Source organism: Artibeus jamaicensis, unplaced genomic scaffold (genome assembly GCF_021234435.1).
Source record: "Artibeus jamaicensis isolate MK-2021 breed Jamaican fruit bat unplaced genomic scaffold, CSHL_Jam_final scaffold_833, whole genome shotgun sequence".
NCBI classification, from domain to species: Eukaryota; Metazoa; Chordata; class Mammalia; order Chiroptera; family Phyllostomidae; genus Artibeus; species Artibeus jamaicensis.
In genome coordinates this window covers 24,073,109-24,086,654 of record NW_026522056.1, presented here as the reverse complement: position 1 = coordinate 24,086,654, position 13,546 = coordinate 24,073,109, and the positions used below count along the sequence as shown (strand labels likewise).

The 13,546-nt window shown below is 38.1% G+C and overlaps 1 long non-coding RNA gene across 1 annotated transcript; it reads right to left on the bottom strand.

The window, feature by feature from the left end:
* Window positions 1-200: 200 nt before the first annotated feature.
* LOC128626627 (uncharacterized) lies at window positions 201-13,203 on the bottom strand. Its single transcript, XR_008390614.1, has 3 exons — window positions 13,072-13,203; window positions 12,046-12,145; window positions 201-307 (listed from the first exon to the last, which is right to left on the bottom strand). It is a non-coding gene; the product is annotated as an uncharacterized LOC128626627 (long non-coding RNA).
* Window positions 13,204-13,546: the final 343 nt, after the last annotated feature.

Sequence of the window (13,546 nt, the reverse complement as noted above, 5' to 3'; positions counted from 1 at the left end):
ATACATCTTTTACCCCTGCATGGTACTCACAGATGGGAAAACGATGTCACAAATTTCACCTGACCTGTGAGGTGGGCCGTCCTGGATGCTAACTGCAAATACATCATTGGGACCTCAGCTTGGAGCACGGCACAAGAATTGGAGCTGGTCGTTGTTCCTGGTCATTCTTGTGATGCTATTAATAAATTTTTACCTTTTAGATTCTATTTCCAGAGAAGTCAAGGACAAATGTTAACATGAGTACTGGTTATTTTTTCCTTTCCTTTTTCCTTCTTCTCTTTTGTGGCTGCTGTTGACGAAGATGACCCTGAAAGAGACAAGGGGATGGGAAAACATAAGCTGCATTATTTGGGTTTTAGACACTCTGGTTTTCTGGTAAACATGTCTAGTCCCGCAGACCCTGAACGCCCTTTGTGTTGGACAGTGGACATAATGTCCTCCACGTGCTACTCAGAGGAGGGTAACGATGAGGGGCGGAAGCCTGGCTCGCACACCTCCCGCTCTGGGGGCAGTGGCTGGCTCAGGTTTCAAGCACCAACCGACAGAAGTAACCATTTTTCTCTACTCAATTTTCACCATAGACCCTTCCCCCCAATCTTCAGATATTATACATGCCCCCAGTTTGTAGAACTTTAAAAATGTGGCCCCTTTACTCTTCTGTTTGTAGTGTGATTCTTACCAGAGACCTCCCAAGTAAATATTGAAGGAGACTTGAATGGGGGAAAATTCAGAATATAGAAAAACATATCTATAAGCACAGAAACTTGTTAGTTTAAGGCTATTTTAAATAATAAGTTTGGGTACCACTGTTTATAAACCTGTAGAGAATGTATTGCTCTGTTATATACTATATTCATTTTCTTTAAATCCCTAGTTCTCAGTTCTTTTCTAAATATTTGTGAAGGGTGTCAAATTACTGAAAGCTGAAAATGGTTTTTGCAGGAGTAGAGCTAATAGTAAATGATTATTTTAATTCACTTGATATTTGGGAGCCATAATCTTGATTGCCTGGCTAAACTCAATGCCACCCTAAAGTAATTACTCTCCATAAATTAACATGCTATTTCTATCTTCTGTGAGTTTCAAGAAACAGAAGCTGTTAACTATAAACTATGGCTACATCACCCACGTCAAAGTCATTCCAGAAGTTTTTACACCATCCTAATTAATTGTAAGGTGATCAGCTGTGTGTGTGTGTCTAATTCATAATTAGGACAGACTGAACAATCAACCCAACTTTTCCCCTATTGATTTATTTGTCTTGTAGATGCTGCCTTGGGTTGTCTTATTGGCATACAATTACACTTAATGAAGCCCTGTAATGTTCAAAGTATAAGAAGTCACTGAAACTACCTATTTCTGTTTGGTAACTTTAATAATGGTTTTTAAATTATTTATTCTAACCAGCGAACCCCAAGGAGACCATGTCCTGAAATCGTAGTGTTCACGGTTCCTCTGAGAGATCTCCCTTTCAGGAGAGAAAACTGTAACTCACCAGGGATGTCAAGTGCTACGACTATTTAAGTAAATAACTAGGATATGCTGTAAAATTGTATATCCAGAAGCAGCAAAGGGTAGATTATCACTATATCAAGATTAAACAATTACAATGGAAAGTAATTATATTTATATTGGTATTGGCAGCCCTCTGAGCTGATAATGTTTTATTATGGCATTTGAGTCAAGGCCAATAACATGTTGACAAGTTTAAATATACGAGTATATTTATGTATTTCCCAGAAGTTATAGCAACTACAAACAGTAAGATCCCTTCCAAACCTTGTTGGCTGGACAACCCCTCCAACTATTTGCCTAGTGATTCCCTTTAAACATAACAAAGGACTCTCTGCAGAAAAGGAGACTGGGGGAGGGTGATGCGGGTGCTACCCCGGAGAAAAACCAGTTACACACAGAGCTGCAGACCGAATTCTTGTCTCTGCAGAGGCCGGGGGTCTCGCAGAGAAGGCCTGTTCCTCAGAGTCAACCAAACTGGGTTTTGAGGCAGGTAAAGTCTCACCAGCCTCACAGGGTCACTGTGGGGTGAAGCACACGACCTTGTAGTGCAGCGCCCAGCACAGGTCACGGGCTACGTTCTCGTCAGTGTGTTTCCTTCTTTCCACTCAGTGCTCTCTCTGCGACTGCGCCCACGTAACAGAAGGTCCGTTTTAGGGGAAAATAGGCAACTTCCAGCTACAATATTAATTGTATTTTAAAGTGTCTTTGCAACATGGTCATTTAGAAGTGTATTAGGGTAGGTAAAGCTTTTGTTTGCTGACTGTCGGATAGAGTGTGTGTCTAATCGAGTGCCAGGTACACAACTGATGTTCAGTGGCTATTTCTTGATGAATAAATAAATGGGAAAATGTGGAATATGTATTCTCGCAGAAACAATGTTAGGTAATATGACTAAATTCCTGAGCCAAACTACAAAAGTCTACAGAGCCAGTAAGAAAATTTCGTCACTACCACTGTAAATCTAGGCCCACGCGTTTTTATGGAAAACTATGTGTAAGTTGTTTCCGTTGGGAACTGGAAGCTGAGGAGCCCACAGGTCCTTCCACATGAAGTGAGACCAATAGCTTTTCCCACAACTGTCCCCACTAGTCAGGTGGCAAGGGGACAGGAATTCTTCGGCTCCAAGCTACTTGGGCAGATTCGCCCGCCCCAAAGAATCGATTTCAGAAAGCTAATTGCTGGTTTGCGTGAGAACCGTTCTTCGATAGCCACAGTCTCTAGAACCACAAATGGACCCTGGCCCCCGATGCTAACTTCAGACACTGGCTTGTCCCCACCCCCAGCTTGGCCATGGCACCATGTGCCACCTTTCCAACCACCCTGGCCCTCGGGGGGCACTCGAGAACCAGGAATGGAAGGAGCATGTATCAGCAGTGTACTCTCTAAGTTATAACATGGATCTGTGCGTTCCACACAATGTAAAAATTCCAAATTGGTCACCAGGTTAGAAACCACACACAAATGCAGCAACCCTGGAACATCACCGTGATGTGGGGCTTTGATCTGAATTTGCCAGGTGCTTCTGAGCTTCCTTACCCCTCTCTATCCTCTCGCCTGCTTCTCCCTTTCCCCTAAACGTGAAGGAGCCTGTCCACACCACGTATCTGTGCCATCTAGGCTCTTTCCCTGGCAATCTCACCAGAATTTGTTACTTAAATCATCACTTCCCTGAGACTCACAATTTTTTGTCTCTGATGCTGAGTGCAGATCGGTTTCTCTGCTACAGGTCCCCAAAGAAACCTCCACACCACCCCCCAACATGTTATTCTAATCCTTGGTATTGGTGGTCCTGATAAACTGGGAATTCCAAGAGGCCCAAGCTCCTATCTTTCTCTACTTCCCTAGTCCCTGGGTCTACCCGGGACACTGCAGTGACCCATCCTCTAGTACCACCTGCGTTCCAAACCCTCAAAAAATGTTCTCAAGTGAAATTGACATGTGCTCAGCCCTGCCTCGCTCCTTTTTCCATTAGGTTCAAACTGTGTGCCTTGGTCATTCTGACCCAGCTTCTTCCCTGTTCCAGCTCTCCCTGCCCACCATGTTTAAGAAATCATACTCCTTGTTAAGCCTCAGCTTAAAGTCCCAAATCCTCCATAAAGCTCTCCCCAGCCTCCCAGCTGGACATGGCTGCCCCTGTTGAGTGTCCATCCCTACCTGTTCTATGGTACTCTCCAGTTTTGTATGTTTATTATATGTCTTTATTTACTTAATTTCCTTGAGAAAATAGTTAGCATCATGTAGCTGTATATCTCTCCTACCACCTGATACATGCAAGGATGCTTAGCAATTGTTTGTTATATGAGTGATTAAGTGAATGAATTAATAATTACATATATAGTATACTATAGTTAATGTACTCAGTTATAGTAAAACAAATTGGAGGACAGCAATGTTACTCTTTGTACCATTTCTCCAGGCCTGCACCACGACCGAGATCTCTGCCTGGCAATTCTCCTGAACCAACTGCCGCAAAATCGAGGAAGAGCGCACCTTTTTGGTAAGTAACATATAAATATTTTAATCGGGTTGAAATTAGCAAAGCAAATGCTTATGCCTCCAGTTTGTTTATAGCCCTGTTGTGTAAAATTTTTACACATTCTGGTGTATTTTCTTGGAGGTCAGAGGGGATTGATGAAGAAAGTTGACAAGAAAATTGTTATTTCTTAAAGACGTTAGCACAAGATCTTTGCATTTTGACACAATGTGTAGGCGATTCTGTATACGTCTGGAAGGAATTTGCATTGTGGGTAAATTGTGTTGCAGTATAACATTCAGAAAAAATGTGCAAGACATGAGCTCACAGCTGGATGAGTTTTTACTGGGTGAACATGCCCTGGTTAAGAAATGGTCCCCCCAACCCTCAGTAGGTCCCCACAACCGCGTGGGCCTTCTAACACACATCCTCACCCCCTCCTCTGGCTGCCCCACTGCAGCTGACAACAGTCATGACTCCTAACTCTGCAAAGTGGGTTCCCCCTCTCTTAAATTGTTCATGAATGGAGGGGCTATCCTTTTAAAAGACTGAAAAATAAGGACAAAAATTAGAAAGTGTGCATAAAGGCCAAGCAATATTTTTTACATTTATGTAACAGCTGTTTTGCCAGGTGATTTGACAGCTAGTTGGACTCCCCTCCCTTTTACTCTTGAACCCCGCAAATATCATCTGTTTCAGGTGAGGGTCACTGCTGATTGAGCACTCGGCTCAGGTTTCCGCCTCATATTTGTGCCTAATAAATTACAGCCCGCCCAAGATCAGAACAGGTATTCACCATGTCAAACGTTTATAGCAACTGTCTTTTGTAATTAGAGCAAAAGATTTCTGTAGGCATTGACTGATTAAATCAGTAATTAACATAGGAGAAAGATTTTGCACGGTTTCTCAAAGGTAACAAGACACTAGATGGAGGCACACTTAGCTCAGCTGCAGGCTCACTAACACCTTGTTAAAGGCTTTGTTTTATGTAGCATAATAAATGAGGAACAGCAAAGCATTTATTCACTTCAGGAGAGAACAGCCTTTTCAGTTATCTGTTCTAGAGAAGACCTCCCTAGAGCTCCCTATCTCCCTTAATTTTTAGACATCTTCCCCAGATACAGCAACTAAACCCTAACACTTCAATCTTCCATTTAATGGTGCAGATAGTATCTTACTGATTGAGATCCTAGAAAGACCTAAGTTTCTGTTTATCCTGAGTCTCCCAAACTAAAATGTTGCTCGATTTCTTTTTTGATTGGTACTAAGTGTTATGATGTCTCATCATCATTGCCTCTCTTCCTCCAAATCATCTCATTACATTTCATATTATTAATGATTTAGATATCTGAGCACCATAGTTAATCTAATCTTGTCTATGATAGCTTATGCATCTGTTACCCAGAGAAAGTCTTGACTTGGCTTGTAAGTGTTAGGGTGCAATCCAGTTCAGAGTCACTGCCAATATAGCTCTCTGTATGCCTGCATCATGCTCACCTGTCCTTGAACGTGTATTCAAGCATCTTCCAGTGAATTCTGCATATAACAAAAACATTTGGAGTGTGTTTCCCAATCAAGTTTTATTTCAAACTCTTTCAGAGATTTCTGTGTATCTTAAAGAATAGACAGGTATATGTTATAAAGCATTTAATAAACTAGAAGATTAAAATTGGTATTAGAAGATATAATTTCACAGTGTCCAACTTTTTAAAATGTTGATAGTTATACATATAGCAGCCTGGGATATAATCCATTGAGTTATCAACATAACGTATGTGTGAAAAACAGTGAGTTCTTTTTGTAATGAATATGGGGTCACTCTTATCACTGATAAGAGATATCAGTGTTTTTGTTTCATCTCTGTTATTAGTATAGTAGTTCACACACACTTCTAACTGGTGAGTACTATTCCATTGAATCAACATACTACAATACTTGATTTTTCTGTTGGCTATTTGGGTTGTTGCCAAGTTTTACATATTACAAATAAAGCTCTTACAAACATTTTTTGCAAAAGGTGTTGTAACCTATATATATATTCATTTCTCTTGGGCTATTACCCAGGAATGGAATTGCTGGGTCAGAGGACAAGTGTGTGTTTGCCCTGACAACAAACCAACTGCTCTGGAGACGGTGTCCCATTTTACACTCCCACCAGAAATGCATGAGAAAAAACACTACCAATAGATTCTTATTAAATTTTATTCAAAAAAAAAAAGAAAGAAATGCATGAGAACGCCATCTGTCCCATCTTCACCAACATTTGATAATATTAGTCTTGTGGGTTTTAGTTTTTCTGGTGGTCTCACTGTGATTTTAATGTGCATTGCCCTTATAATTAATTAATTTTCATGTGCTTATGTATCATATTTTTGTCAAGTATCTGTTCGAGTTCTTTACCCAACACATGTGTTTGCCTGATTTCTGGGATTTTTTAAAATATATTTTGGATATAAGGCCTTTGTCAGATCAAATGTATTATGAATATGTATACTCAGTCTGTGACATTGTCTATTCTTGTATCTATGGCTTTTCAAAATAGGTGTTTCTATTTTGACAAAATTTAATTAGTCAGGGTTTTTTTCATGGTTCTTTCATATGTGTCCTCTCTAAGAAATATTTGCAAGCAAATTTTAAGGTTTGTATACTTTGGTTTTATGATGATCTTGAATTAATTTTTCTGGGTGGTTTGAGGTGGGGTTAAGATGCATTTTCTGCACTTTTATGCAGTTATTTGAACACGATCTATTGAAAAATCATTTCTTTCCAAATCAAAATAGCTTTGGTACTTCAGCAAAACACAGTGAATCATCTATGACTAGTTTCTGAACTGTTCATCCTATTTCATCGATCTGTTTGGCTGTCTCTATGCCAATACCGCTCTACCCTGCGCACCGCAGTCATAAAATTGTTAATGCAAGTCCTCTGTTCGGGATCTCCTTTTTCATGATTGTTAATAGCTTTAGCTACTTTAGATCATACACACACACACACACACACACACGCATACATGTATATTAGAATCAAGTAGTCAATGTCTTTAAAATAAAAAGAAGCCCCCGGGGATTTTGGTTGGTACTGTGCCAAGTCAGTGGTCCATTTGAGGAGAGGTGACCATTGTACCAGTTTCCAGTCCTTCAGCCTGTGCACGTGGTAACACTCTCCTTTCACTTGGTGTTTCAATGGCTTTGGACATATTCCCAGAAGTGGAATTGCTGGGGAGGTTTTCGATTACAAATTCAATTCTTTAAAAGACCTAGAATTATTTATATTTTTTTTTCATTTTTTCTGCTAATTTTGGTAAGTTGTGATTTTCAATGTATTTATTTTATCTAAGTTTCAAGCATATTTCCACAAAGGTTCACAATATTACTTGCTTATAGTTTAAATATCCATAAAGCTTCTGTCATTCCTGATATTAGCAATTTGTATTTTAAATATTTTTTCTTGATCAGTTTTTCTGAAGTCAGAGTAGTAACCTTTGGATTTTTCAATTTTCTTTTTTTTGTCTATCTGTATTTACTTATTTATTTATTTATTGTCTGTTTTTAATTTCATTCATTTTGCTCTTATTTTTAGTATTTTCTTCTAACTGATACCTAAGGCAGTAACTTACATTATTAGCTTTAAATCTTTCTTCTAACATCAGTGTTTTTAATGCTACAAATTTCCCTTGAATCACTGTTTTAACTGCACCCCGCACATTTTTATTCGCATGTTGATTGTCATTTATGTGAAAATATGTTCTAGTTTTTCTTGTTATTGATTCTTTCACCGTGCATTATTTAAAGGTATAGCGTTTGAACTTCAAATGTTTTTCTGGATCTCTTATTCTATGGATTTCTAATCTAATTCCACTGGTATTAGAAACACATATTATGAGAGTTCTATCTCATAAAATTTATTGAGACATTTGATTTTGTGGCCCAACATCAACCTAAGGTCTATCTTAGTAAAAGCTCCAACTGCAATTGAATGAAATATATGCTATGAAGCAGTTGTGCAGAGTGCTGTATAAATATAAGTTTACTCAATTTAGTTGATCAAGTGGTTGAAATTTTTATCCTAACAATTTTTAATCTACTTATTTAAAAAATACTGAGCGAAGTATTAAAAATCCCCAACTATTAATGTGGATTTATCAGTTTCTGTCTTCTACTCCATCAACATTTGCTTTACGCATTTTTTGAATCTCTGTTATGAAGTGTGTTAGGGTTGTTACAAGTTTCTAAGGAGTTAACTTTTGCATCATTATGAAATGTGCCTCTTTTCACCTAACAACATCCTTGTCTTTGTATCTGCTTGGTCTGCTATTGACAAAGCCAATCTCTGAACTTCCACCTGTTGTTTCCATAGAAAATCTTTTTCTATATTGAGCCGCCAGTCTTTCGGTGTCTCATAATAAAGGTACATTTTTTGATACAAAGTATACTTAGATCTTGCATTTTATCTGTTTCATTTTGTAATTGCACTGTTTAGGTCATTCCATTTAATATAGTCAATGATGCCATTTAAGTTTGTAATCTTCACATTTATTGTATTTGTGTTTATTCTTCTCTTTCCTCTTTTCCTGTTTTGTGTTGGGGTTCATCAAAATTTTTTTCATTATCCATGTTAATTCCCCCATTTGGGCTCTTGAATTATATATAATGTACTGGTAATAATATGAAGCATTTATTTATCAGTTTGCATAGTATGCATCACATAATATTTATAAATATATAGCAGTATAATTATATTGGTAACCTAAATTTTAGGATATTTTTATAATATATCTTAATTTTACACACATTAAGATACTATATATATAATAGATTATTAGTTTTGCTTTAAACATTCAGTTATCATCTAAAAACTAAATGTATTAGTTTGCAAGTGTTACTGTAATAAAATGCTAACTGAGTGGTTTAAACTACAGAAATATATTGTATCACAGTCTGGAGGCAAGAAGTTCCAGGTTGAGATGCCATCAAGCCAGGCCATCTCCCTAGGTGCAAAGGAACACTGTGTCCTCTGTCTTTCTGTCTCCTAACCTCGGGCAGCTCCTTAGCTTGTGGCAGCGTAACTCTAGTTTTCCCATGGTGCTCCGCCTGCATAGCTGTGCACATCTCTGTGTCCAGGCTTCCCCTTCACAGAAGGACATCGAGCACATTGGAAAGGATCCACCCTTCTCTGTAAAGACCCTCTTTCCAAATAAGGTTACATCCCCAGATCCTACAGGTTAGGACCTCAACATAGGAATTTTGGGAGACACAATTCAACCCATGACACTACAAGAAGAAAACACAGTTTATAGATATTGATGTAGATATGGACACATAGACATATGCAGATGTGTCCATGTGTGTGCATATCCCTGTATATTTCCCATCTCCCACATTCTTCATTTTTTCCTGTAGATCAAGTTTCCATATGATATTATTTCCCTTCAGCCTGAAGATATTTCTGTAGGATTTCTGGCACTGAGGATTTCGTAGTCACAAATTTTTTTCAGTGTTAAATTTATCAGAAAATATTATTTTAATCTAGTCTAAGAATATTTTTACTAGACACAGAAATCTGCATTGATAGGCTTTTTCTCATTACGTTAGAGATGTCACTTAATTTTCTTCTGCCTTCCATTGTTTCTGATGTGAAGTTGGCTGTCATTCACATTGCTTTTTCCTGTTATCAAGAGTTTTCATCTTAGCACTTTTTATATTTTAAATCATATAATTTATTTGTTGCAGGTGGCTTACCAATGCACTGTAGGATGTTTAGCAATACCTCTGTCCTCTACCAAATAGTTGCCATTAGCACCTAATCCCTACCCCCAGTTGTGAAAATCAAATAAATCTCCATAAACTGCCAGATTTGTCCAGGAGACAAAATCACCCCCTGTTAAGGACCACCTTATCACATGTACAGTTTTGTGTGACCACCAGTACCACCAATATGCAGAATTATGTTGTCAATATAAGGACTCCTTATTCTACTGGTTGGGAGCCACGCCCACCCTCTCTCATTCTGAAATCTTGGCATCAATCACTCTGTACTTAATCTCTATAATTTTGCTGTATGTGATGTTATATAAATGGTATGCAATCTGTTAAGATGGTGTGTTTTCAATTTATCATAATTTTTTGAGGTTTGGCCAAGTTATTGCATCTATCGAGAGTCCATTCCTTTCATTGGTGAGCCATATTCCATGTTATGAATGGACCACAATTTGTGTGGATCCATTCACCTGCTGAAGGGTAGTTTCAAGCTTGGAAATCACCAAAAACTGCTGTGGGCATGTATGTACATATTTCTCTAGAAAATACCATTCTATTTCTCTGGGATAAAATTCTAAGTGTGCTATTGATAGGTTGTCTGATATGTGCATGTTTAGTTTAAAATAGGTTGTCACTATCTTCCAGAGTAACTGTAGTATTTTACATTCATACAGTAGCAATGTATGAAAGAGCCATTTTTTACATCCTTCTCAGCATTTGGCGTTATCAACAGTCTTTACTGGAGTCATTCTGATAGATATGTAGCAAGAGCTCATTGTGATTTTAACTTGTATCTCCCAAATAGCCAACAATACCAAACTTTTTTTTCATGTGCTTATTTTCCAGACGTTTTCTTCTTCGGTAAAATGTTTCTTCATGTTTTTTGTCCATTTCATGATATCGTGTTTTTTAATGCTTCGTTTTGAGAGAGCCTAATATAAGCTAGATACATATCTCTTTGTTAATTCTGTCACTTGCAAATACTTTCTGTAATCCTCTTAAAATACACTTGCATGGAGCTGAAGTTTTTAATTTTTATGTCATCAAATTCAACAACTTTTCCCTTTATGGATAATGCTTTGAGGTTTAAGTATGAGCATTTTTTACCTAGTTATATGTCCCAAATATATTTCTTATTGGTTATTTCTAGAAATGTTATAGTTTCACATTTTACTTTTAAGTCTTGATCCATTTCCAGTTTATTTTTGCATAAGGTGTGAGCTTTAGGTTAAAGCTTATATGATTTTTTTATTGCATATGAGTATCTGTTAATTTATTGTAATCTAGTTTTCTGTCTGTTATTGAGATTGGGTAATACTCTTTGATGTCTTTTCAAGTTTACCGACCCTTTATTTTTCATTCTCCAAGATTCTGCTAATCTCATCCAGTGAATTTTTACTTTGGGTATTTTGCTTTTTCACTTAGTTTATTGATGACTGATAGTCCCCCATCTGTTCTGTCATGGTGTTCCTATTTTTAAGTTCTTAAGTAAGTATATTTATAATAGTTGTTTTAAGATTTCTGCCTGTCAATTCCAACATCTAAAGTATGTAAGGTTTGTCTTGATTGCTTGTTTTTTTTCTTGATTATAGAACACAATTTTATATTTTTTCACATTTCTAGTCTTTTTTAATTGCACACAGGGCATTATTGAGACTTGGTTTTAGGAAAGTAGGGAATCTGGTCTTCCTTTAAAGGCTGTTAAGTTTTGTTCTGGCAGGCAGATGTATTATTCATACAGATCATTTTAAAACTGTCAGAATGATGTTATATTTTTATGGTAGATGTATCTCCATGTCACCCTGTGCTGTAGGGCCTATATCTTACCCTTGCACTTCATCTTTACTTCCACCTGGTAGCCTGTCTTTAATTTCCACTCAATACTTTGAGATTTTTAACAAAGTCTTAGTACTCAGACGCAGTCGGCTTTAACATCTACCTGGCATGATCGTAGGTAAAACAGGAGAACAAAACATTAATTCTCAGCCTCGCACAAAAAAAAAGTCACTCTCTGCTCAACCACAGGAAGTCTTGTCCTCCACATGTGCATTCCAAGACTTAGCCAAGGACCCACAGAAAATCCCCGTGAAGACTTCTGCTCCTCCCTGCTCCTGTCCCCACCCTGGAGCATACCCCTTCCTGACACCATTCCGTGCAAATTCCAGATGGATCCACAGGCCTGGTCTCTGATCTCCGCCCTCTGTGTTTACGGAGAACACCGTGCTCTACTCTGGACGCACTTCTCTGTTTCCTTTCTCATCAGCGCCGCAGGGCAGGAAGCCAAGATAAATATGGACTTACCTTCTGGTTCCTCCCTCCTCTCAGAGATCTTGGTCTTCTATGGTCTGCTGTCCACTGGCTCGGAGCGGTTGCCCCATGTATTCTGCCCAGCTCTGTTGTGCTGTAGGGTGGGAGACCATATCCAATGGGAGTGATCCTTTCAAGGCCATGTGTGAAAGTTCTCTGACTCAGCATAATTTTTAATGATAGACAAAATAATTGCAATGCATGTCCCCTGGAGAATCATAAATGTTTTCATTTTGGTCCAAATAGAAGGTATCTCAATATCCTCAAAGCAAACCAAATAAAATACCTTGTAAATAGAATGAACATATGTTCTTGTTTTCTAACATGACCCCCATTAATGCCTATTATTAATAGCTCCCCATTTACTCTCAAAAATACTCTAGTTTGCGCAAAAAAAACGTCCTGCATCCTCTATTTATATATATCAATAATAGTGATTTTTAGTGTGAGAGCCTTATATAAGCCCACTTTATCTTTACCATACAAAATCTTTTTTAACATTCAATTTGCCTTTTCCAGATTTAATATCACTATTTCTTTTTAGAAATATTTTCTTTGGTAATTTGAAAATTAACATCCAACCTACCTCCTCATTTGCTAGTGGTTTGAGGTAAGTTTCAACATGGTGAAAAACTTGTTTTGAGAATAAGCAGAACAACATAAACCATACTTTTATTAGGCTATTCCTTCCACAGAAAAAATATATATCCTATTTACTCACAAAATTCTCCCTGCTGAAAGATGTTTTCGTGGTCAAAAGACAACAAATCGCTCCCCTTGCCATGGCTGATCACACAAACTCCACGGGCGCTGTGGCTCGGACCCTGACTTGAGGCAGCCATGGCAACGGGCAGTCATGGCCCCATGGAGGAGGTAAGACCTGTCCTCACCTCTCCGGTCCCTCGTCTCTGTCCTCTGCAGACCAGTCACGTTGTGGTTATCATGACCCGGCCTTCCAAAAAACACACACAAACTCGAAGATGCCTAAATACATTCAGAAAAACAGCCTATTTTTCTTACATTAAAAACAGAATGAATCTTCAGTAAAACTGTATTCGAGGGTGAATGTGATGTCTCTGGCCATAAATGCTCCTCTGCTCTGTGAGGGTGTGGGTCTCTGCACTGCATCTCTGACCATCCAGCCGACGCCTTAAGAGCCTAGTAAACAGGGTAGAAAGTAGTTCTTCTTGTTCATCGTTTGTTGTCTTTGAATATATGTCTCGTTAATGCACACTGGCCACCTGAATAGCTATGCAGTTGTTTTCCCATCTCTAAGTTGTATATCACATCGAAGATAGTAATAAATGATGCACTTTTAGATCTTACGCAAATATGTTGTCTTTCCATGTATCTTCTGTTCAATAATTATTTTTATGTTTCTATATTGAAAGTGATCCATATTTCATGTCAGTTTTGTACCTTTAATGAAATATGGAGAATAGCTTCCATTGAGTGGAAGGTTTTCTTTTATGAGGGCCCTCATAGAAGATTCAAA